This window comes from Pteronotus mesoamericanus, unplaced genomic scaffold (genome assembly GCF_021234165.1).
Source record: "Pteronotus mesoamericanus isolate MK-2021 breed Mesoamerican mustached bat unplaced genomic scaffold, CSHL_Meso_final scaffold_21, whole genome shotgun sequence".
Classification (NCBI taxonomy): domain Eukaryota; kingdom Metazoa; phylum Chordata; class Mammalia; order Chiroptera; family Mormoopidae; genus Pteronotus; species Pteronotus mesoamericanus.
The window spans coordinates 30145755-30170558 of NW_026555310.1; the positions used below are offsets into that span (position 1 = coordinate 30145755).

A 24804-nucleotide genomic window follows, 5' to 3' on the forward strand; every position below is an offset into this window, starting at 1 on the left:
TCTTTACTGAGGGAAATTTTAAAAATTTAAAAAATTCAGAAGATAGGTTTGGAATTAGTGATTATTGTGACAGTTATCATAAAAGTGAAAAGGTAGTAACTTTTCAGACTATTGGTGACAAGTATCATTAAATACCTATTTTTTGTGGAATTATGATTTTAGAATTGTTTCCATTATAAATAAAATGCCATAATGAGACATAAGGAAAAGAAATATGTAATGCCAGGATTAAGTAACCTCATCTAAGAGTAGAATTTAAACATCTAAGATATTCTTAACTAAGCTGAAGATTTCAGAATTTGTGATTAAGATGGAAGTAAGTTCACAGCATGGGTGGTCAAATCTTTTGTCCCCTGATATCTTTTAGAATAAGAAAACAATTACTCAGATGCATTTGCCAATGGACAAACTGAATCACACACTACCAGCCCAAAGTCTCCTATGTTGTGGAGGTGAGTGATTAGATACACAGTCTTTATAGCCCAAGTGTAAGAATTTCCTGTTCAAACTTTAAGTGATACATTATTGAGAAATCTACCTTTTCCACTCATGCTTTACTCTGAGCATTCACAAGGCAGCTTGTGAAGACCACAGATATTGTTTGTTTACAAGAGTGAGCTGGTCCCCCACTAAAGGATGCAGGACTTTCTGGCTTCCAGAGGCGTGTGTCTCTACTCCTGTCTGTCTCTTAGCCCATCTCATGTGGGGGGGATTACAATGCTAGATGTGATACAAGTGAGGTATGATTATTATACAGTCAAATCAAAAAGAACATTGGTATCTTTACTTAATTAATTTAGGATAAAAAAACAAGAATAAAGTATGAAATATGTTGGAGGATGTCTGGAACTTTTCAAACTCTTGCCTGTGGAGAATTACTCAAGTATGCATAATTGAGTGTGTTAATCAAAACAATTTAAAGTAAAATCCAGTAGGAATCATGGAGTGTTTTTTTAATTTTATAATCCATATACCTATATATAAAAAATTTATGATATTTTATATTTAGCCCAGGCTTTAAAAAGAGATTTTTTTAATGAATCTTTTGAATAATGGAGATAAAACATAATATTTTATATAATTAATTAGATTAAATAAAAGTAGTTAGCTTTTAATAGAAATCAAGATGAAGTAGTCCAATAAAATGTTATTTAAACTTAATTATAAACAAGCAAAAACTTTGTAAAAATTCAGTAACCATTGGGAGTAAACATAACACACTGTTAAAGAGACTGTCTAATAAATTATGTTACAGCATTTAGCTTAAATGAATCAGAACTAACATGAAAAATGTGTTCAAATAATTAGCATAACTAAAATATTGAGAACTTAAAAAGTAAGATTAAATGTTGTTATCTATGCATTATGTATACATGTTTTTATTCCTTCTTTATATTAGTAAACTAAGTTGCTAGCTACTAAGTAGCTTTGTAAAGGTCATACATTGCAAGTTTCAAAGCCAGAATTAATTCTAGAACTCACTGGCCATTCAGCCCATTGACTGAATATTAAATTACATTATCTCATTCATTACTATTGTTTACACAACTGAAAGTACCCTCATTGACTTTGACATCCATAGTAAGTTTTTGAGCGTTTGAGACAACAGTGTTATACTATAAATGACCTATATATTTATTTATCATTTTATGGTTATATAACTTTGTCCTTAATTGCCAATTTATTGTGTAACATAAGTATTTTAAAAATTTCATTTTTGTTCTTTTTTGGTCAATATTGTTTAGGTTGAATAAGTTTAGTGTGACTAGGTTTTTAAACATATGAAACATTTTAATATCTATAACTTCACAATGATTCAAATTAAAGATCATGGATAATAACTAATCCCCCTTAATAAATAAATATGTCACCAAATAAAATTAATTTAGTTCAGAAAATTACTATATATATCAACATGACTAATGCCTCATGTTTCAAATACCCAGTCTTTAATCATTATTAGATTTCAAATTTATCATTAACTTTTTGTCTCTTTTTTCTAATATAGCATTTTAATTTTTAATACAACATTCTAATGGTGTTAAAATATTTCTGTGGAATCTGATTTTAAATGAATGAGCTATGGATCTGATTTTAAGTGAATTAAGATGTTATTATTTATGAAATTCTTTATTCCTCACTAGGTTATTGCTTTTATTGCTCAAACAAATAATATATTATCAAGTGTAGAATATCTTAAAAATTGTATCTACTATGAGTCACTTGTTTAAGGATCTAAGAAATTTATAACCAGAACTTTAGATTCTTCAACTGGAAAGTAAGCTAAGTACTCACCTTCTATCCCACCCAATATTACTGTAAAGGATCTCTTCATTGCATTTATCATTTATTCCTAAGCACAGTCTCAGATACCACTAGTTGCAGAGATGAACAACCGAAGAGTAACCTATGCAGAACTGAATCTGGTTAAGGACTAAAAGAGAGAGCAAATGAAACCAAAAGGACACCAAAGGCTCCATTCCAGTAAATGAGCAGGAAATAACTATGCAGAATTAAATCTTCAAAATGCTTCTCAGGATCTTTAAGGGAGTGACAAGAATGACCACTGCCAAGGTGACACATTCAATAAACACACAGTATAGGTGTTCTAGGATGTGCATATAGGGTGCAGAGGTGTGGGAAGGAGTAGGGAATATACGCACATATTTTTTTTTTCATCTTAAGGATCAGAACTTGAAGTTGGGATATGGTGTTCTAAGATGAAAGCTGAGAGCTTAATTTTATTCAGAACTTGTTGTTTGTTGTAATCTTTGACCAGAAACTCATGAAGCATTATATTTAGTGAAAATGCAATGATGCATTCTGAGAGGAAGATTAGAGTGGTAGATATGGATTTGGGGTCCAAGTTTATGTATGTGATTCTCTGTGTGTAAACTGTCCAAACACTTGTCTCCACCGCTCCTTCCTCAGTGTTTCCATCCCCCTCTCTGCAGCATCCCCGTCACCTCCAGAGAAGCTCATTGCTGGGATCCTAGGGGTCGTCTGCCTTGTCCTGATGTCCACTGTGGGAACAATAGCTGGTAAGGGCTGTAAGTACATTTTTGAAAAGTTATATGAAATTTTTTACTTTGATGTTCATCAGTGCCTCTAAAAAACTCATAAAATTATAGGATAGAACTCTCATTTTAAGGTATGACTTTATTACACACAAAATTGTTATTCTGAATTTGTCCAAGGTATAAATATCAGAACAATTTTAGAAAGTAGTTTAGAAATATGTATACACATACATATGTATGTATACATATATCCCATATATCCATATTTATTCTGATGTTAAAATTATGGTGTGCTTTAGAGTACCTTATTAAGAAATACAAATCAATTCCTTATATTAGTTAATCCGAATGCTGTAAGAGGTGGTGAAGTTTGGTTCTATAGGCTCTTGAAATATTTTTACTCCAAATTATCTTTGCTTCATTACTTTTTCTTGGTAAATCAATTTTATTCCAGACTATTTTAATCCTAGGCAGTGTACCATATTTCAAAGTAAGAAACACTTCATTATGCTTTATTTAAATCCATACTTTTTATAAGAATTACATTTTTTTCTAGCTAACATAATACCGGAGCAGAATAATTCTTCCTTGATAACAAGGATCCAGAAAGGTAAATGATTACTCTAAATTGTGATAATAACACAGTTCTTACTTTGTCTGTAACATAGGGTAGTCAAAATAATAGATATTATTATTTTTTGGTGGGTGGGCCATAAGTTGTAATACCAGACAATAAATGTTCATAAATAATGAGTATAAAAAAGTGCTTCTTTTATGCAAAAATATGGAGAAATATTCTCTTAAAATCATCATACACCATGTTGCCAATTGGCTCAGGATAATTTTGGTATTCTAAAAAAGTGGTTTCATTTATTGACATTCAAGACTTGTAGATAATGGATATATTTGTGTGTTTGCATAATATGGGCATATAAATTAGTGAATGAGAAGCTGACTCTTCTCTGAGAGTGTGTGTGAGTGCATTTTGCTTTATATGTACCAGTCTGTGAGCGAATATACATATGCTATGCACAGATGTGTCCATACCTATGCAAATGTTGAAATTAATTTCCATTTTTAAAATGCACATTGTTCTTGGATAACAATTCATAATCTTTCTTCAGCATATCCTTGTGGTCATTGTCCGCCATAGTGGTGAAAGTATTCTAACAATTGCTACTACATTAGTACTGAACAAAAGACATGGAATGAGAGCTGGGTGGCCTGTGCTTCTAAGAACTCTAGCCTGCTCTATGTAGATGATAAAGGAGAAATGGTAAGATTTCCAATGATTTCAACATTTTATTTATAATATTATTTTAGTTTACATTTGTAAGATTCATTCATATTTTTGTATACATTTGTACTTTATTTTAAAGGTTGTTAATCATTGTTTGACTTTAATATTTTATTTATATTTTCTGCCATTAATGCACTTTTGATAATTAAAATTTCTTGCTTTTCATAGACAAGCATTTTTCTAAAACTGCATTTTTTCCTAAAGTAACTTTGCTACTTAATTTTACCATGCATTGTAGAAGCTAAAGATATCATGATTGATAACTTCTTACTATGAATGAAAAGACCTATGTAATTGCAGATCAGATCATGAAATAGATGCTGCTAGTTCATTCCTGTGCGCTCTTTCATAACTTCTTCCCTCTCACTCAACCACCATTCTTATATTTTATATTACAAATTATCTTTGCTGAATCTTCAACTTTATATAATGGGAATCATTCATTAAGCATTTATGTGTCTCCTTTAACTCCCACATATTTTGAGCAATTTATCCATACTATTGCATATTCCTATAGGTTGTTAATTTTCATTGTTATATAGTCTATACATAACATTTAATCTATTCTACTCAGAATATAGATATTTTTTAATATGTGGGTATTACGAATATTTTATAAAAATCCTTGTGTATGTCTCTTTTTCAAATATTATATTGTATTTAAAATAATTTATATTATCTACAAATAAGACATATTTATATACTGTATCTATAAAAATAATTTAATAATATATTTATGTTATTATAATTATATATGTGTATAATCATAATTTATTGTTTTTTATGTGTCAGAATGAAATAACAGGATCATAAGTATATGTATATGACAAATTTATTAGATTATCCCAGCATTTTCTAGTTTATTATGTAAATACACATTTTATCCAATAGTTCCATGATCTAAAGCTTAGTTAACATGGCCAGGAATTTTAATGCCAGAAGTTTGGATCACTATATAAAAGTATCATTATGACATTAATAGGCATTTTCCTGATTACTGATAGACTGAACATCTTTCTGTTTACTAATCATTATGAATTCTCTCTTGTGAGGATGAGAAGTGCTTGTTCATATCACTTGACCATTCCTCCTGTATGTTGCCTGTTATTTTCCTTCTTAGAATTTGTTGTATTTTGGATATGAGCTCTTTTTTGAATTTGTCAGAAGCAAATAGTTTTTTGACTGTTAATTACACTTTTCTTTTCATATTGGAATCTTATAAGGACCAGAATTTATTAATGGTACCATGGTCTAATTTCCCATTTTCGGTGTTTGTGATTATGTTGGACATGTTTCAGAAGTTAATCAAAGTTCATGAAGGTAATCTGCTACATTATTCTTTAACTTTTGCTTTTTTTTAATTCATTAACTTTTATATTTATATCTATAATAGTTTGAGAGTATATATTATTTTTGTGATGCTCTATGTGTGATGCTGTGTGATAGTTTATACTTCTCTACATTATTTAATTGATGCAGCATAACTTATAGCATATTACCTCTTCTTCATAAACAACTTCATATACATAGGCCTTGTAGGGTAAGCGGAGGCAGTCTGGCTTCCTCACCCAGGCGTCTGGGTAACTAAGGGAAGCAGTGTCTCACAACCTTGAAGGGGCCTGATCAAGGGGTGATCTCACAGCCTTGAAACTGGGACTGATAAATGGTTCCCATAACATGAAACAGGCTCACATTTGCAGAATCATGCTATGTTATATAACATTTTGGCTTTTTGCCTGCTTTGTTGTCTCTAGTACTTAAGATGGTTGTGGGGCTCACTGGACACACAGACACACATGCACAGCTTGCGAGACGCGTGGCTCGCCCACCCTTTAATAAAGGCCTGTCAAGCATCCCCTCGGCTCTGTGAGTTTTATCCCATCTGCCAGAATCTAGAGTGGGCCTGCCAGGCCTTGACCATGTGCAACACAGGTCAATATATTTTTAACATGCAATTTAAGTTGTTCACTTACAGTGTCTCAAAAATTATTTTTCAATCTTTTTCTGTCTTTTTATTCTCAAACAATATTTACACCTATGTTGGTTTTCTTCATAAAGTTCTGAAGGTCTCTGAGGTTCTGTTTTCTCTCTTTCTCTCCCTAGCCTCAGGAAGTAATTATTTCTATTAATTTCATCAATTTATTTTCCTCTGTATCTCCAAATTTATGTAAATGTATTGAATTTTTAATGTAGGTAATGCATTTTCCACTCAGAATTTGTGTTTGGCTCTGTCTGGTGTGGGGGATGGTGAAGGCTGGCATCAAAAGCCAGGTTAAGCGCTTGGGAAGGCCACGCTTGACCGCTTGGCATCTGCAAGGCAGAGCAAGCAGGCAGCTGACGGCAGCCGGAGCCTGTGAGGGTTGGGAAGGAAATAGTTAACTGCAGGCTTCAGCTGAATGGGACTGCAGCCTTGACAGAAGAAAGCTTTGTCCTTTCGGTAGCCTGGGAAACCAATAATCTTCACCTGCAGCTGCAGAAACATCCTTGACTTCATCTAACCAACCCCATAAAATAAACAGGGAGACCTAGTTCAGGGTCATTGTCTTTCCATCAGAGGACAATGTCCCACCTGGCCCCTGCTTTCCTCTAAAATGTCTTGTGTTGTGTTTTTGTGTTGTGTTATCCTTTTCTTAATCTCCCGCCGCCCCCACTCAGGGACCATCACTCCGCATGGGTCACGGCAGTCTGGTGTGGCTCAGTGGATTGAGCGTAGGCCTGTGAACCAAAGGGTCACTGGCTCAATTCCTGGTCAGGGCACATGCCTTGGTTGTGGGCCAGGTCCCCAGAAGGAGGCCTTCAAGAGGCAACCAAACATTGATGTTTCTCTCCCTCTCTTTCTCCCTCCCTTCCCCCCTCTACTCTAAAAAAAAAAACCAAACAGGAATTTATATTTGATTCATTCATGCAGTTTTTATTTCTCTAATTGCTCTGTAACTACCATCATATTTCATATAGTTATTTGAACATAATTTTTAAATAATTTATTTATAGCTCTGGCTGGTTTGGCTCAGTGGATTGTGTGCTGGCCTGCAAACCAAAGGGTCACCGGTTCAATTCCCAAGTCAGGGAACATGCCTGGGTTGAAGGCCAGGTCCCCAGTAGGGGTTGCTTGAGAGGCAACCACACATTGATGTTTCTCTCTCTCTTTCTCCTTCCTTTCCCCTCTCTCTGAAAATAAATAAATAAAAACTTTAAAAAATAATTTACATATAAATATATTTATAATAATTACTAAAAATGTTTTTATAATAAATTCAACATCTTCTTCCAGTAAAAGTTAGGTTCTACTGACTCATTATTCCCCTTGAGTATGAAAGATATTTTTCACTTTCTTTGTATGTTTTTAAATTTTTTGTAATATATATTTTTAACAATATGGTATAGTGAATGTGGATTCTCCATTTTTATTAATTTATTTGTAACCTGAGTAAACTATTATATAGAATCTTCCCTTTCGAATTATGCTAACTCAGCTTTTAAAATTCTCATTATATATTTTCATTTTTAGCCTGGCTTACTAGGTATTCTCATGTGTATGCACAGCTTAGTTGACAACCAATGATTTTTTAAAATGTATTCAAATACTTCAAGTCAGTATGGCTCCACTCTCTGCTATTTGATGTGTTTGTATATATATGAGTATAGGGGAGTGCTCCTAATTTGAAAGTCCTCTTTGGTCTTTATTTTTTACTGGATCATCTTTGTTTCTTCTACATGTGTGCACATTTTTCCCATTAGGCAAGCACATGTAGAGAGCCAATGTCATCTCTTCTATTGTACCCTCATTTGGAGGACCATTCTGTTATATTTACGGTGAGCACTGTGCTTGACAAAATGGAGAACACAACCTTGTACTAAAAAAAGGATGGTTTGCTTCATTTTTAGCCTAGTAAATTCAGCACTTTGGGGTGAGAAAGCAGTGGGCAATTGAACAACTGTTGTACTGCTAATCAAGTCTGCCCCTGTGGCAACCACCCTATTGATACTTGACTATTCCCCAATTTGTAAAAATTACAGTTCCTATTAAGCTGAGATAAGGACCACGAGATACATGGGAACGGTCCTAGGAAGAAGACTACAAATTTCCTGTCTTCCTACTTGAATCTCTAGCAGCTTTTCCAATGACATAATTATGTTATTACTTGTCGATCAACTTTAAAAACCATGAAATTGTCCTTTTTGTCCATTTTTCCTCTTCACTTAATCATGTTAATACATTTTCCTAATGTGTCCAATGTGTAAGAATATATTATAAATTAAGACTATAACTTAGATTTAAATTTACTTGTTTTCATTTTCATTTTAAAAATCGTCTATATTTTAAAAAATATTTTAGAGAGATAGTAAGGGAAGGAGAAAGAGAGGGAGAGAAATATCAGTCAGTTTCCTTTGGCATGGCCTCAACTAAGGACCTGACCTACAACCCAGGCATATGCCCTGACTGGGAATCGAAATGGCGACCCTTTGCTGTGCGGGACAAGTCACAACCCACTGAACTACACCAGTTTTGGGAAAATCATCATTATTTTGGTTGCAAATAAACAATTTGCTTAGTTGCTTAATACTTTATTACTTCCCATTTGACGGAAGTCTCATAGCTTGCCATATAAAACATTGTCTTTACTATCAGACTGCTATATAACATTATAAAATACAAACTATAAACTAAGATAACCATCTTTACAGCATTCAGATTAGTACATTGAAACAACATTGATATAGGTCCTAGCAGGGTGGTGGGTAGGTCAGCTGGTTAAATAGCATCATCCCAATACACTAAAGTTGAGGTTTTGATCTACTGTCAGGGCACATAGGAAGCAACCAATGAATTCAGAAATTAGTGGAATTAGTTGAATTCTCTCTCTCCCTCTCTCTCCCTGTATTAAATTAATAAAAATAAAATAAGACACAAAATAAAACAACATTGATTTAAAAAGCAAGTGAGTTAATTGACAAACTTCTAATTCCTTTTTAAATTAAGAATGTTAAAAAAGAAAAAAAATGTTACCTGCGTATGAAAATGAAGAACAGCTTAAAAGTTTATATATATTTAAACTTTATAAAAAGTTGTTCTTTAAAGATCCAGTAACAAAAACAGTTACAACAATGCAAAGCACAACATAGACAATAGAGTCAACAATAGTCTAATAACCATGCAAGGTGTCACATGGGCCTCAGACCCATGGGGGGGGGTCTTCAGCTCTCAAAGTATATAAATGATCAATCGCATGTTGTATATCCAAAACCAAAACAGTACTGAATGTCACCTGTAACCAAAAAACATTTTTTTTTAAAGTTTCCCTTTAAAATGAGTTCTCTAAATATATAAATTTGGCATTTTTTTGTAAGGTAAATTTACTATGGGGAGGGCACCAAAAAAAATCACAATTGTCTTCTGGAGGTCAGAAGTACAGGCTTCCCTGCTAGGTGAGAGTTCTAGGAACACATCTGCATCAGTTTATTACTAACATTGTGACAAGAGGCTGCGGTGGACTTCAGTTAATTTTTTTTTTGAAGATTCAACACATTTGCTTATTTCTTGATGGGTGATTTACTAGCACACCTGCCCACACCACGCTGCATGTTCGGCAGTTTTTGACCAAAAACAGCATGACACCTGTGCCCCAACCTTCCCTACTCACTCAATCAGGCCCTAAGTGAATTTTTTTTTGTTTCCCTGGTTGAAAAGTCCTCAAAGGGAAACATTTCAGCAACGTGGAAGAGGTAAAACAAAAAACAGCAGAAACACTAAAAGGCATTAAAATTGAGGAGATCAAAAACTTTTGAGCAATGGAAAAAAAATGTCTGGATAGGTGTGTTGCATTAGATGGAGAGCATTTGGAATGTGACTGTAGTTTAAACATGTAAGAATAAATACACAATTTTTTATAAATAAATTCTCGGGTTTTTTGGGTCCCTCTTTGTGTTAGTTTCAAAATCATTCTCATTGTTTAATACTATCAGATGCTGCATTCAAAATCACAGCATACAAATAAAAAGCAGAAGAAAAATAATTATAACACAGTCAATTAAAATATAAAGGTTAAAAGTTTTGTTCCATTCTTCAATGCTCTAGCCCAGCTGTAGATTTCTAAATATTTTTAATGGCTCTGCATCTCACAGCAACATACAGTATCCTTTTAAGATATTCTGCTGCACTTGACAGTTGCTGGTTGGATTCTTGGACATGAACACTTGTATTTTCTTCCTTGCTCACAAATTATCATTCCCAAATCTTTAAACAGTCTATTAATAACCATAACATCAGCTTCAAGTTGCCTAGTAGAAGTCTTTCTTTCAGGACAAGGTGGAGGTCATCCTCTACCATTTCCTCATCCTGCACCTTCACTTGAGGGTGAGTTTGGCTTTCCCAGGACACAGGATTCCTTTCTTTTGAGCTCTCCTCAGGAAAACCACCAGATACTCTGGGACCTTTTTCTCAGCAGCTGGCCTTTGGACCTTTGGAAAGTTGGTCAGTATCATTGTAAAGTCAGCCACTAAGCAACCCGACTGTATTTTCCTTTGATGCATTTCACTGGGGGTGATAGACAGAGATTCAAATGGTTTAATGGACTTAATCTGTTTCTTTGGCCAGTTGGTTAGGATACTGTTGCTTCTGTTGCAGCAACTGCCTAAATTCAGGTGCATTTTGAGGTGTTCCAAGTTCATTCAGAGTCATCTGTACTTCCACAGAACGTTGTGTGAAGTAATGTTGGATATGCTGGGCCAACTGGGTGGGGCCACCTATAATTCCTGGACTGCAGGATGTGGTTGATTTGCTTATTTGTGAATTTCACCAGATGTTGGTGGGTCATGCAGTTTCTTCAGGAATGCTGCAATTATTTTTGTAAACTTTTTTAAGAAATTATTTTGAGACCAGTTTTAATTTCATGACAAAATTAAGAGGAAGGTGCTGAGATGTCCCATATTCCCCTGTCCCCCTGCGTGCAGAGCAGCCCCATTACCAGCGTCACCCCCCAGGCTGGGGCATTTGTTACTGAGAATGAGTCTGCACTGACACATCATAGTAACTTAAAGTCCAAAGTTTATCTGATGCTTCACTCTAGTATTGTAGAATTGTTTTAAACCTATATTCATATTAATTTAAAAAAATATATATCCAGGTTCATATTATACATTTTAAAGCTTCTGTTATTCATTAAAATAAATCATGTATAAATTATTATTTATAATATCAAGAATTGTTATTTAATAACAATTGTTATATAATAACATGAATAATTTCACACACACTTTCAAATTAATTGATTTGCCTTGGCCTTGAATATTGAAAACAAAGACTGAACATCTCATGGTGAAAAGGTGTATAAATCAGTGGAGTCAGGAGAGAGAAATTAGGGGAAGTTTGGCTTAAGGAATTATTAACTATTTTTCGGGGACAGCCTTCAGAGAGGGGAGAGAAGAAAATTACAAAATCTACCATAGGTTAAAGAAGAGGACCAAAAGGAAGAATCATATGGGAGCCAGGGCTACCTCCTCAAGGATGGGTTTCAGAATGTATGGCAAACTGTGTCATTACAGAACACATTGAACCAGAAACATTCACTGGACTGTTCTAGGAGAGAGCAGTTTGGGGTGTGTGGCTGATATTGGCAAGGACGGATCTCACACTGTGACTGGCAAGTAGGAAGCCCTCCCTGCCAAAATGTCAGCAGGCAGAGGCTGGAGAAGAGAGACTACGGCTGTGACTAGTCACAGAAACTTGCTGGAGGGTGAATACCACAAGAACTTCAGCATACATTTAGCTGTCAACCACAGCCCTGCAGCCAAAGGAGAGAAAACATGATGAAACCACAAAGAGGAGATTTTTCTCTCCAATGCCCTTTACTGACAAAATTTCAAGTGAGCTGACTGGAAACAAAGTTATGGGAATTGGTGCCATTATTTCAGAAAGGGCAATGCATATAGATTTGGAGCTGAGAGTAATAAATTCTTAATTGGCACTCGAGGTTACTATGCAATAATCCCATGGATTCTATAGAAAATCCTTGTGAAGACGCCCCTCTAACTCAGAGAATGGAAGCAGCATTGTGCTGCAGCCTCCCTAGCCTGGGCAGGTTTGCTTGGGGCTCAGGTAGACAGAAGATGCATGGAGCCATGGGGATGCATGAGATGCCTTTATTCAGGAGGGTCACATAGGCCACAAGCCCGTGTCCAGGGAAATCACACAGGCCACAAAATCCGTGTCCACGCTGCACACAGGCCATGAGCCCAGGTGGAGGGAGTCACACAGGCCACAAGCCAGTGTCCAAGTCCATACCCCAACTCCCCACCTCATCCAAAGCTCCTATCCCTTAAATACTAGCCCTAAACAAAGCAGACTGCAGGCCAGAAAGTGAAGTAACTGTTATGAGCTGCGCATGTGAGCCTACTCAAGGCTATAGGGCGATTTATCGTGTCCAGGCTTAAGGCTTTGAGACCTGGGCTCAAGGCTGTGGGAACACCACTTTATCAGACTCCTTCAAGGTTGTGAGGAGCTGCTCCCTCCGGTTACCCATGCATCTGGGTGAGGGAGCCAAACTGTCTCCACCTACCCTACAAGCATGTATCTTCTGAATTTATTTTGGTGTAGCATTATCAATGATTAGAGTCATTTTTTGATGCAGACTAGTAGTTTCATTGAGAAAAAACCAATGTCCTTTGGTATTTTTTACAGGTCTGTTTTTTTGGGTTTTTTTTTTCTCTACTGGTTTTTAAGTATTTTGGAAGGTACCTTGTTTCATTTAATTCTCTCTCTCCTCTTTTGACCTTCTCAATTACTATGCTTAAAAACAGATTTTGATGAAAAAAGAAGTGTTAAGTGTTGAGAAAAATTTTAAAAGGATAAAATATCCATGTGAATCAGTTAGTTATTGACAGAATGTGGGATGAGACCTAGTAATTAACAATCACTCAGAGATATTTTTACTATAATTCAATTACAAATGGGAGAGATCCTATACCTGCTTATTATTTGCAAAATAAATTAAGAGTTCTTATACATTTGTCTCTTTGAATATAGTCTTTATATTCTCTATATTTATTTCTTATATTCATATAGAGAAAATACATGAATTTCAAAATTAATTTCATATTATATGTACATCTTAGCTGTATCTAATTGCTGAAGCTGAATTACAAACAACTCAATTGTATTGACATTTAAAAACAAGTATTTATTTTATTCATTTATTTTTTATTTACCCATTTGTGGTTTGGTTGGCTTTCAGTTGATATACACTGGGCATGTATGGGCTTAGATCCAGACCACAGATTCAGTTAAGTTCTGTATGCTTATTTTATTCTCTGAACAATAGGCTACCTGCTATGTGACTTTCTTATTGCAGTGTTTAGCAGTTCTCAGCTGGCATAACAGAAATGTGCTTCTTAATAAACGTGCTCAGAACTCATGAACTGTTACTTGCCCAATCACATTATATTGTCAAAACAATTCACATGGCCGACATTACTAATTTTCTGCAAATTATACTCTTCTCATACTAGTCAGAAGAAAAGAAATGTAGATTTACAGAAAAATAATCTAATCTGTAATAATACCAGAGAAACATATGGAGAAAAGAGTAATGTAACCGTGCTACTGGACAGAACCAGCGTTCCCTTGCCTGCCACCTATCGTCAAACTCCAGAGACAGAGATTTGGTGGAAGAAAAAGAGGTCATTTATTAAAAAGCTACACAATTTTGAAAGAATGGCAGGCTTCTGCCTTAGAGCCCCTTCCCTGCAGAACACCCAGAGGAAAATAACCCTGCCACACTGCCACGCCAATCCAAGGCTGAGCAAGGAGTTCCTTCTTCCATTTAAAAAAATACAATCCTTGGGAAAATTGCAGGAGTTGGTGGTGGTGGCAGCGGCAGCGGCTGCTGCTTAAGTCGGGGGGTTAGCTTGTTTCTGCTTCATGCTTCTCCCTGGAGTCTGCGTATGCATGACCTGGGCTGCAATACCGCAGCCAGCCACTTCCTGTGCAGGTGGCTAGGCACCTGCTGCCTAGCCACAAAATTTCCAGTCAGCAAGTCTGTGCTGCAGAGGCTCTGGCCCTCAAGGTGAGCCACGTTGGAAGAAGGGGGTGTGTGTGTCTCCCTTCCTTCTGTTTAAAACTCCCTGCTCAAAATTCTATGCACTCTGGGAGGGTTCTGCTCTTCAACCAATACAGGCCATTTCCCAGGCTAGACTGGCAGGTCAGCAGCTCCACCTGCCTCCATATTCCAGAAGGGAGTAGGAGGGTTTTTCCTTCCATCAATCGGCCTCACACAGACACCAACCAGAGCCCCCTCCAACCATGTTTCTGCCTGGGGCTAGTGATCTGTTGTCACGCCCCACCCTAGGGGCACTGGGCTTCACACCCACTCTCTCTGCGTTGCCTGCTACCCCTTTCTTACTCCTCCCTTCTGGCCTACAGCATGGTCATGCCTCATATATGTCTATCTGTCTCACCAGCAGTTATGACCCCCTATAGGGGTTATGGAAATCCCAAAAGTGGGAATATAAAATATCCATGTGGAGAGCCATAGGTATACATTGTAAAGTCACATTGTTCCCTACATCATTTCAATACTGCCAGATATATTTTTGTATCTAATTAATTAACAAGTTAATAGAAATATTTCATGGAAAAAATAATTTCTCAACTTTAACTATACAATAACAGACAGAAATTGTGAAACTTTTGAGGAGAAATCACCAAATGAAATGATCAGGAGAATAAGTCTGAATGGGAAATTAACTGATCAAAGCCAATATCTCTGAAAAGAAAAAAGTAGTCAGACTTTTTTGGATGATCTTGGATTAATGGTGACTTGTGTGTGTATAGTTAAAACCCCATCCATCTCAATAGCTATTTCTCTGGCATAAAATAACTAGGACAAGCACATCATAGTGATTGAAGAGTGTGTCTGAACTGCTTACTCCTTCACAGATATTCAGCATACATAACAAAAAGAGAAATAAAAAAAACAAGGTATGGGAATGGAGAATGTTTTTGAGACCACAAAGACTGATATTTTGTGAAATTAGGGGCAAATTTATCGACATTGCTAGTTTTCACACCAACTTCATGTCTTTGTCCAGTACCTTCCCAGTGGATCCCAACTGAATTGCGATTTCCTCGCCGATGGCACTCCCCGTTATTCTTCGTTCCAAATGTTTTCATGCAACATTTATTACTTCCTGACATCATATATTTTAATGTTTTCTGGCTTACACCAAAAATATTTATTCTATCACAGTCCTGGAGGCTTGATTCTGCAATCCTGGTGTAAAGAGCTCTGTCTTCACTGAGATGATCCAGGGAGGTTGTATAGTATGCATTTTCTTAGTTTTGGGTGTAGCTCTGGGTGTTTAGCATTCATTCCATGCTTAACAAACATCTTATCCCAATCTCTGTCTCTGTCATTTCATTGTTCTCCCTGTGTGCCTCTGTCCCTGTGTTCAAATATCCCTTTTATTATGGGATATCCTATGTATAAATTAAGGGTCTTCCTATACCAGTATGAACTCAGCTTAACTTGATTACATTTACAAAGGCCTTATTGCCAAACAAAGTCTTATTCACAGTCTCTAATAAACATTAATTTGGGAGATGGGAGGGTGGTGTCGGCATGTGATACTAGAAAATGACATTAAAAAGCAAGCTAATATCCAAATCTTTTATCTGAGTATCATTGTAACTGGAAATATTATGTGGTTTGCTATTTGTGGAAACTCAACTTCAACCATATATATATTAGGGGTTGACAATGTGAGGTGAAACCTCTAAGAAAAAATGTCCTGTCATAAAATCAGAAGCAACATTAAGAATTCATCTGCCCATGGCATCTCCAATCTTCAACAGTCTTAACACTTTAAAATATAACAACCAAAACCCCAAATAAACTGGTTTTCTTAGACAGTAACAATAACTATTTTGGAATAATTACCTCATATACAGGTACACATATATCGCATTTTGCATGACACTTATATTCCTTAATTTTTTATATTTTATCTTTTTTAAAAATTAAAGCCTTCCATTCTTTTAAGGGTCAATAGGCACAGTATATAACATTTTAATGATACAAACCAATATATAAAGGTATCATAAAAGGTGAATGGTAATAGTAATCAGTTAACTAGTATGACTACAATAAAGGGGCAGGAAAATCCAGAGGATATGTAAAAATCCACAAAATATCTGATGATGTAAAATTACAGGATCTCATCTGTATGTACATTATCCAGCTGTTTTATGGTTAATATAAAAATCTGTAGTTTGAATTTCCTTAGCACACTGTGATTTCCTTAATCTGAGTCTATCTCAGATTAGAAATGTCAAAATTTTAATTTGCTTAGAGGCAAATCTTATCTTTAATATACTCATTTTTCAAAGACATAGACTCACAATTTATATAGTTTACAATGTGTTTGTTTTATTACCTGCTTAAGTGATGAACTACTCTTTTCATAGTTTCTTCATAACATTTAGGACCTGTCAATGATGAGATTTGTTTAAAAGATTCTTTGTACTAATCCCATAAGAAACGGAGAGACCAGACCAAATGGTGATTTTTTTTTTTTTTGCCTATTTATGCATCAGAGTTTAAAAGGCCATGTTTTCACTATCCTATAATATTTACTGATTCTGACAGTTTAGAGACAGTATGAAAAAGCTGAGAGGGAAATAACTACAAAAATGACATCATATATGATACCTGAGACTAGGTAATTTTCTTTTCAGTGAAAATCCCAGATAATCATTTTAGACTAATTCACACAGCAAAGCCAAATGCTTACAAGATAAAATCATTCATCAGATTATGGTTTCTCTCTCCAATGCTGTAATAAAAATAATCATTTTGATGCCATAAACATATAAATTCATTTTGGGAGGGAGCATAGCAGTATCTCAGTCTATCTTCATTGTTTTTGTTATTTGAATGTATCTTTTTCTTTATAAGTATCAGCAAACCTGATAATAGTTACTGAAATTTATAAGCTTTCCCTCAGAGAAGTGTAATAGATTATTTTTTAATTCTGTTTTTGCTGTACCTTAACTTGGATGCCTATTTGTGTTTATAGAAATGTGCATGGGTCTGGTACAATAGAGACATGCAAAATTTATAAGAATACAGTTGGGTCACATAAAATCTCATGAGAGAGTAGAAAAATAATTTTAGTATATTTATCAAAATTTCAATTTATTATTCTGTGGGTTTAAAATCAGCAATCTAAATAATGTAAGACATATCTGTTAAAATTCTAGGTTTTGGGGGAAGAAATCCTTTTTTTAATTTTTATTTTTTTCATTTTTTTATTGTTGTTCGATTACAGTTGTCCCTGTTTTCCCCCCATTACTCTTCCCTGCCCCATCCACCCTGAACTCCCACACTCAATCCCTCCCTTGCCTTTGTCCATGGGTCCTTTATACATGCTCCTTGATGACCTTCTCCTTCTTTCCCGTGTTATCCCCCTCTCCCCGGCCTTCTGCTCACTGTCAGTTTGTTCTTTATTTCCATGCCTCTGCTTATATTTTGCTACCTTGTTTGTTTTGCTGATTAGGTTACACTTATAGGTGAGGTCATATGGTATTTGTCTTTCACTGCCTGGCTTATTTCACTTAGCATAATGTTCTCCAGCTCCATCCATGTTGTCACGAAGGGTAAGAATTCCTTCCCTCTTTCAGCTGCTTAGTATTCCATTGTGTAAATGTACCACAGCTTTTTGATCCACTCACTTACTGATGGGCACTTAAGCTGTTTCCAGCACTTGGCTATTGTAAATTGTGCTGCTGTGAACATTGGGGTGCATAGGTTCTTTTGAATTGGTGTTTCAGGATTCTTAGGGTATAGTCCCAGCAGTGGACTTGCTGGGCCAAAAGGCAGTTCCATTTTTAGTTTTTTTGAGGAAATTCCATGCTGCTTTTCAGCCTGTAATTAAACCAGCCTGCATTCCCATCAACAGTGCACTAGGGTTCCCTTTTCTCCACAGCCTCGCCAGTACGTGCTGTTTAATCTCTAAAATATGTAAATAACTCACACGACTCCACGCCAGGAAGGCAAACAATCCAATTAAAAAATGGGCAAAGGACCTGAACAGACACTTCTCCAAGGAAGACATATGAAGGACCCAGAGATACATGAAAGCATGCTCAGCATCACTAGCCATCAGAGAGACGCAAATTAAAACCACAATGGGATACCCCTTCACACCAGTCAGAATGGCCGTCATAAACAAATCTTCATTTTATTATTTAATATAATTAAGTACTGATGGTACACAAATTAAGCTTACAACTTTAAATAATTTTGTCTTTTCCTCTCAAAATAGAAAAATGTTTGCTAAACTTATTTCTCAAATGAACAAGTGTATTATGTCCTTAGGGAAAGAGTTTGTGTTGGCTTTTCTGCTCTTTTGTGTTAATGAAATTCATGTTTTTCAGACCATACTTTTCATCCTATGATTTTTCTGACCTCCATTATTTTCATAATATAACAGATACTAATAAAAAATAACAGTGTACACAGTGCTTTCAAAAGATGCACTTAAAAATGGGATAAAACCCCATATTATAGACTTTCTTTTTTATCTTTTGCAAATGCAATATTATTATGGTTTTTTTATTTTCCAGTTACAGTTGACATTAAGTATAATTTTACATTATATTATTTCAGGTGTACAGCATAGTGATTAGACATTTATATAACTTATAAAGTGACCTCCAAGGAATTGTACTACCTAACTGGTGTTATCTATAGTTATTTCAATATTATTGACCATATTTCCTATACTTTACATCCCCATGGCAATTTTGTAACTACCAAGTTGTAGAAATTTCTTTTAAAACTTCTTGTATTTAGCGATATTGCATATCAATTGAAATTTTTATAATCTGTGGTTTATTTTGTTACCTTTTCCCCCCTTTGGTGAGAACATTTAAGTTCTATGTCTTAATAAATTTCAATTATACAATATGGTGTTATTGACTATAGCCACCTTGTAATACATTAGATTCTTAAACCTTCTTCATCTTGTAAGTGACAGTTTGTACTCTTTTACCGTTAATTTCCCTTTGTTTGTTCCCTTATTTTCTCCACTTCTAGCCCCTGGCAACCACTATTCTATGAATTTGTTATTTTTAAATTTCACACATAAATGATGCCATGTTTATTTCATTAAGGAAAATGCCTTCGGGTTCATCCTGGTTGCAAATGCCAAAAATTTCTTTTTCTCATGTCTGAATGTTAATTCATTGTGTGCGTATAACATTTTTTTAAATACATTCATCCATTGAAGATACTTAGGTTACTTTCATACCTTAATTATGGTGAATAATGATTCAATGATTTACTCTAGAAGTAGAGACATCTCTTCAAAATAATTGTATCATTTTCTTTGGATATACACCCAGAAGTGGGATTGCTGGACCATATTGTACTTCCAATTATAACTTTCTCACCAATGATAGATAGACATTTCCTCTTTTCTTGATACAATATTAAAAGGATGAAAAGAATTCTATTTGATACACACTAGATAATTCAGATTTAATGTTTTATTTTTTCTGATTTTCATGTGTCATTTAACTTGTGTTTTCAAAACCCACCTTTTCTGCCTTCCTTAGTTTTGTTTATATGAAATTTTTAAAAATTACATTTGTCTGGCAACAGATTCATAACTATCAGCAACTGAATCTAAAAACACTAAGCAAACAAGGACAAGGACACAATCATAGATATGGAGATCATTTAGAGGGGTTATCAGCTGGGAGGGAGAAGAGGGAAAATGGGGGAAAAGTTGCAGGGAGTAAGAAATACAAATTGGTAGGTACAAAATAGAGAGGGTGATGTTAAAAAAAAAAAAGTATAGGAAATGGAGTAGCCAAAGAACTTAACATGCGTGACCTATGGAAATGAACTAAGGGGGGCTTTGTTGGAGAGAGTGTGGGTACCGGACAGAGGGAGGCAAAAGGGAGAAAAATTGCAACAACTGTAATAGCGTAATCAATAAAATGTATATTTTTAAAAAATAAATAAAAATTATGTTTGTTTTCCTCCTACATAGTTGAAATATTTTTTATTTTGGGGTACAAATTTCTGAGTTCCATATCATCTCCATCATTGATTGACACTTTCCATAGAAGTAATGATCATCCATAGATGTTGATAAATGGTTCAACTCACAAACTACAGTAAGTTTTTTTTATGCTATATAGAAGAAAAGTATAAAAGAGGACAATTCAGAAGAGTATTAATACATTTGTTTAAGTTGAATTATAAACATACCTAATGACATTCAAAGTTAATGAAATTTTGATATAAATATTAAAAAATGACTACCTAGTTTTCTTAGTAACCAACTCATACTAATATATAAAAAATATCATTACTCATTTTCAAAATATTCTCCTTTTACAGTTACATGGAAAATGTTATTTATTGTTTCATGGATTGCCATCATACAATGTAACATCAAAATTATGCATTTTTCTCCATTACAAGATAACAGACTTATCATCTGGTAAAAGTAAAAAGCTACGCTCCACACATATGGCCTCACATCAAAGAGTTGCAGATCTCCAAAACTATATATTTGCAAATATAATCTTCAGAGTTAAAACACTTGAATTTGAATTCTGTCAGGTAACTTGATTTTTCATTAATGGAAATGGTATTATGATTGCATAAGTCTTCAAATGAATTATATTCTTTGTTCTAATAGTAAAAAAATTTACATAAAAATTATTGGAAAATAATATATACATCCAAAAGTACATATATTACTTCTAGCGTCTGGAATTTTTTTGTTCAACATTATATTTGTAGCATTCAACATTTCTAAGAGATCCCATGTTGTATGAGTCAATTTAAATGAAATATAAAGAATAGGCAAACCCACAGAGTGAGGAAGTGGTTTAGTGTTTGCCAAGGGCTGAGAGTATATGGAAATAGAAAATGACTGCTATCAGTTCACTACTTCTTTTGGAGGCTTAAAAATTCCAAATTCCAATACTGGTGATGGTTGCAAATTCAGTGAATATAATAAAAATCACCAATATACATATTCTAAGTAGATGAATTTTATGCTTTGTAATTTATACCTCAAAAAAGCTGCTAAACACTTGAAGTTCTATTTGGAAGTGCATTTAAACTTCAAGTATTTTATAATAATTAGTCATTTTACAATAATGACGCTTCCAATAAATATCATGTTTTATTTTTCAATGTATTCTTCTTTATCAACTACATTTTATATTTTCTATATTCAAGTCTTTTAGAAATATGAATATTTCATAGTTATGATTTTGTAAATGACATACTTATTTTAAATTTTTCCTTAGTAATTTTTGCTGCTTTAAACAGAAATGCAGTTGAGGTTTACATGTGGCTTTTATATCCAATAACTTTACTGATATTTTTATTTTTATTAAATTTATTTAAGTAAAATTCATTAATAACATTATGTTGGTTTCAAGTATATAATTATATGATACATCATCTGTATATCGCATTGTGTACCCACAATCCAAAGTCAAATATTCTTCCATAACCATGCACTCCACCCCCTCTACCATTCACTACTTCCAGCTCTTTCTTTCTGGTAAACATCGTATTTTTTGTTTCTATGAGTTTTTGTTTGTTTGTTTATCTTCATTTGTTTATTTCTTGCTTTCAGTTTCATATCCCATGTATAAGTCAAATCATGTGGTTCTTGGCTTTTTTTGTCTGACTTATTTTGCTTAGCATATTCTCAAGATCTATCCATGATGTCACAAAAAACAGTATTTCATCTTTTCCGATGGCTCAGTTGCATTTCATTGTATATATGTATCACATCTTCTTATCCAGTCTTCCACTGAGGAACATCAATTGTTTATATGTCATGGTCACGTGAATAATGCTGTGCCAAACATAGACGTGCATAGGTAGTTGTGAATAAATGTTTTCAACTTTTCTGGGTAGATACCTTTAAGATGATACCCGTAGATACCTATAAGAGGGGTTACTGGGTTATATGGTAACTCTATTTTTAATTTTCCAAGGAACCTCCATACTGTTTTCCATAGTGGCTGTACAAGTTTACATTCCTGCCACCAGCAGTGAATGAGGGTTTCTTTTTCTCCGCAACTTCCCCAACACTTGTGATGACTTGTCTTGTTGATAATAGCCATTCTAGCAGATGTGAGGTGATAACTCATTGTAGTTTTGATTTACATTTCCTTAAGAGCTAGTGAAGCTGAGGATCTTTCCATGTATCTGTTGGCCATTTGGTATGTTTTTTTAGGGGAAGTGTCTGTTCAAGCCTTCTGCCCATTTTTTAATTGGATAGTTTGTTTATTTTTTGTTGAATTATATAAGTTCTTTATATATTTCAGATAGTAATCCCTTGTTGAAGCTGTTGTTTGCAGGTATCTTCTCCCATTCAGTTTATTATCTTTTTGTTTTTTTGACTGTTTTTTTAATTGTACAAAAGATTTGCACACGTAGTAGTAAGTGACAACTTTAAGCAGTCCAACATTCTCTTCATAGTGGTACCAGAAGGAGAAGAGAAAGAGCAAGAAATTGAAAATGTATGTGAAAAAATAATGAAAGAAATCTTCCTTAATTTGGTGAAAGAAATAGATGTGCAAGCCCAGGAAGCACATGAAGTTCCAAACAAGGTGGACACAAAGAGGCCCACCCTAAGTAAGACACATCATAATTAAAATACCAAAGGTTAAAGATAAAGAGATGGGGGTGGAGTGGGAGAATGAGTGAGAGGTGAAAGGATTAAGAAGTACAAATAAATAGTTACAGAATAGCCATGGGGATATAAAGTATAATGTAGGAAAGGGAGGAGCCAAAGAACTTACACGCATGACCCAAGGACATGAACAAGGGGATTGCCTGAGGGAGTGAGGGCTCTTGGATGGAGGGAGCAAAGGGAAAAAATCAGGGCAACTGTAATAGCATAATCAATAAAATATAATAAAAAATACTGCTTATGTTTTGGATAATCAATCTGTCATTATGAAACATGTTCCATCATTTCTAACATGGCTATTATACTGTGATAGTACATTAACCATAGCCATTTTCTACTTATTTGTGCCACACGGTACTTTTTTTATTCATTTTTTACCGTGATATTTACCTTATTTTGCCATGTATAATGTACACTTTTTTGCCCAAATTTTTGAGGGAAAACTAAGGATGCCCATTTTATATGGGTAGTACTAATTCTATATCTATATAAATGTTTTAAATTATTTTATTTACACATACATTAAAAGTGTAACTCTAGAAAGTAACAACGATATTTGTATGCAAACTAATACCCTGAAATACAATAATCAGTTTTGTTTTTGAGTATAAATAAATAAAAAATTGAATTAAAAAATTAAACAAAAAAATTTTTCCCTGAAAGTGTTAAGAGGAGAGACCTGGTTCTTCTTGCAGACGCGTGTAAAGAATTACGTATCAGCAAATCGTCCTTGAGAAGAAAACAGAAGTCCAGGGCTTAGCTAGGCAGGCCCCTCACTGCACTCACAGCACTATTGTAACAGGGCACAGTCAGGGCTCCCACAAAGGGTATTTGTAACGGGGTCCAGAGATTGGGGTGTCCAAGAAAAATATATTCTCCCGACCCCAGGGCAGGCCGCCATGGGGGATGGGAGCCTTGAGCAGGGCCTTTGAGAGTCATTTTGTATGTCAATAACAGGATAGCTTTATTCCTCATATGCAAAGAGGGTTATTTTGCATATCACCAAAGCTAATCAGGAAGGTTTCGAAGACTTAATAGAGAATGTAGCTGGGAGAGAGAGAGGAGAGACAGGGGCCCGCGGGAGAGAGAAAGGGACAGACTCTGGGCAAGAGTGTGAAGACCAGGCGGGAAGAAAGAGGGGAGAAAGGACTCTTGCTAGTGGGCCAGGAGAAGGTGCCACATGGTTATGGATTAAGAGCTGGAGATCGCGGCGACGCAGTGGATGGTGCTGAGAACCGCGAGAGGCCTGCCTAGCCGAGCCCCGAACTTCTGTTCTTTTTCTTCTGAAAGACGGTACCCCTGACTGGCCTCACTGGCCTAACTGGGCAAAAGGGGGGAAGGCAGGACGGTGTGTGTGCTGGTGGTTGTTTTGAAGGGATTTTGAGGTTTAAAGGTGACATTTACGCATTAATCAAACCTATAAATACTTGTGAATAAATACTTCCTTTTCCTTTTCACCAAACTCTGCCATTCAGAGCCATAATTCTAAGGGTGGTGGGCAAAGGACCCACAACCGAGGGGTCCCGGGGAAGGAAGGTGTTGTTTCGATAAAAGCGTCTGGGCACCACCCCTCCACCGGTCCTTTTGTTCGGTAACACTATCAGCTGTGTCACCGCTACTTCCAGTTCTTAATCCAAACCCTCGAGGCACCTTCTCACGGCTCACTAGCAAGCATCCTTTCTCCTCTTCCCTTCCCGCACGGTCTTTGCGTTGTTCCCCATGGCATAGGGCGAACCATCTCCGAGCTCCCAT

The 24804-nt window shown here is 35.2% G+C and overlaps 2 pseudogenes; one reads left to right on the top strand and one right to left on the bottom strand.

The window, feature by feature from the left end:
* The first annotated feature begins 2387 nt into the window (after positions 1 to 2387).
* Positions 2388 to 6596, top strand: LOC129084622 (NKG2-A/NKG2-B type II integral membrane protein-like; annotated as a pseudogene).
* LOC129084623 (syntaxin-7-like) lies at positions 6593 to 24804 on the bottom strand (annotated as a pseudogene).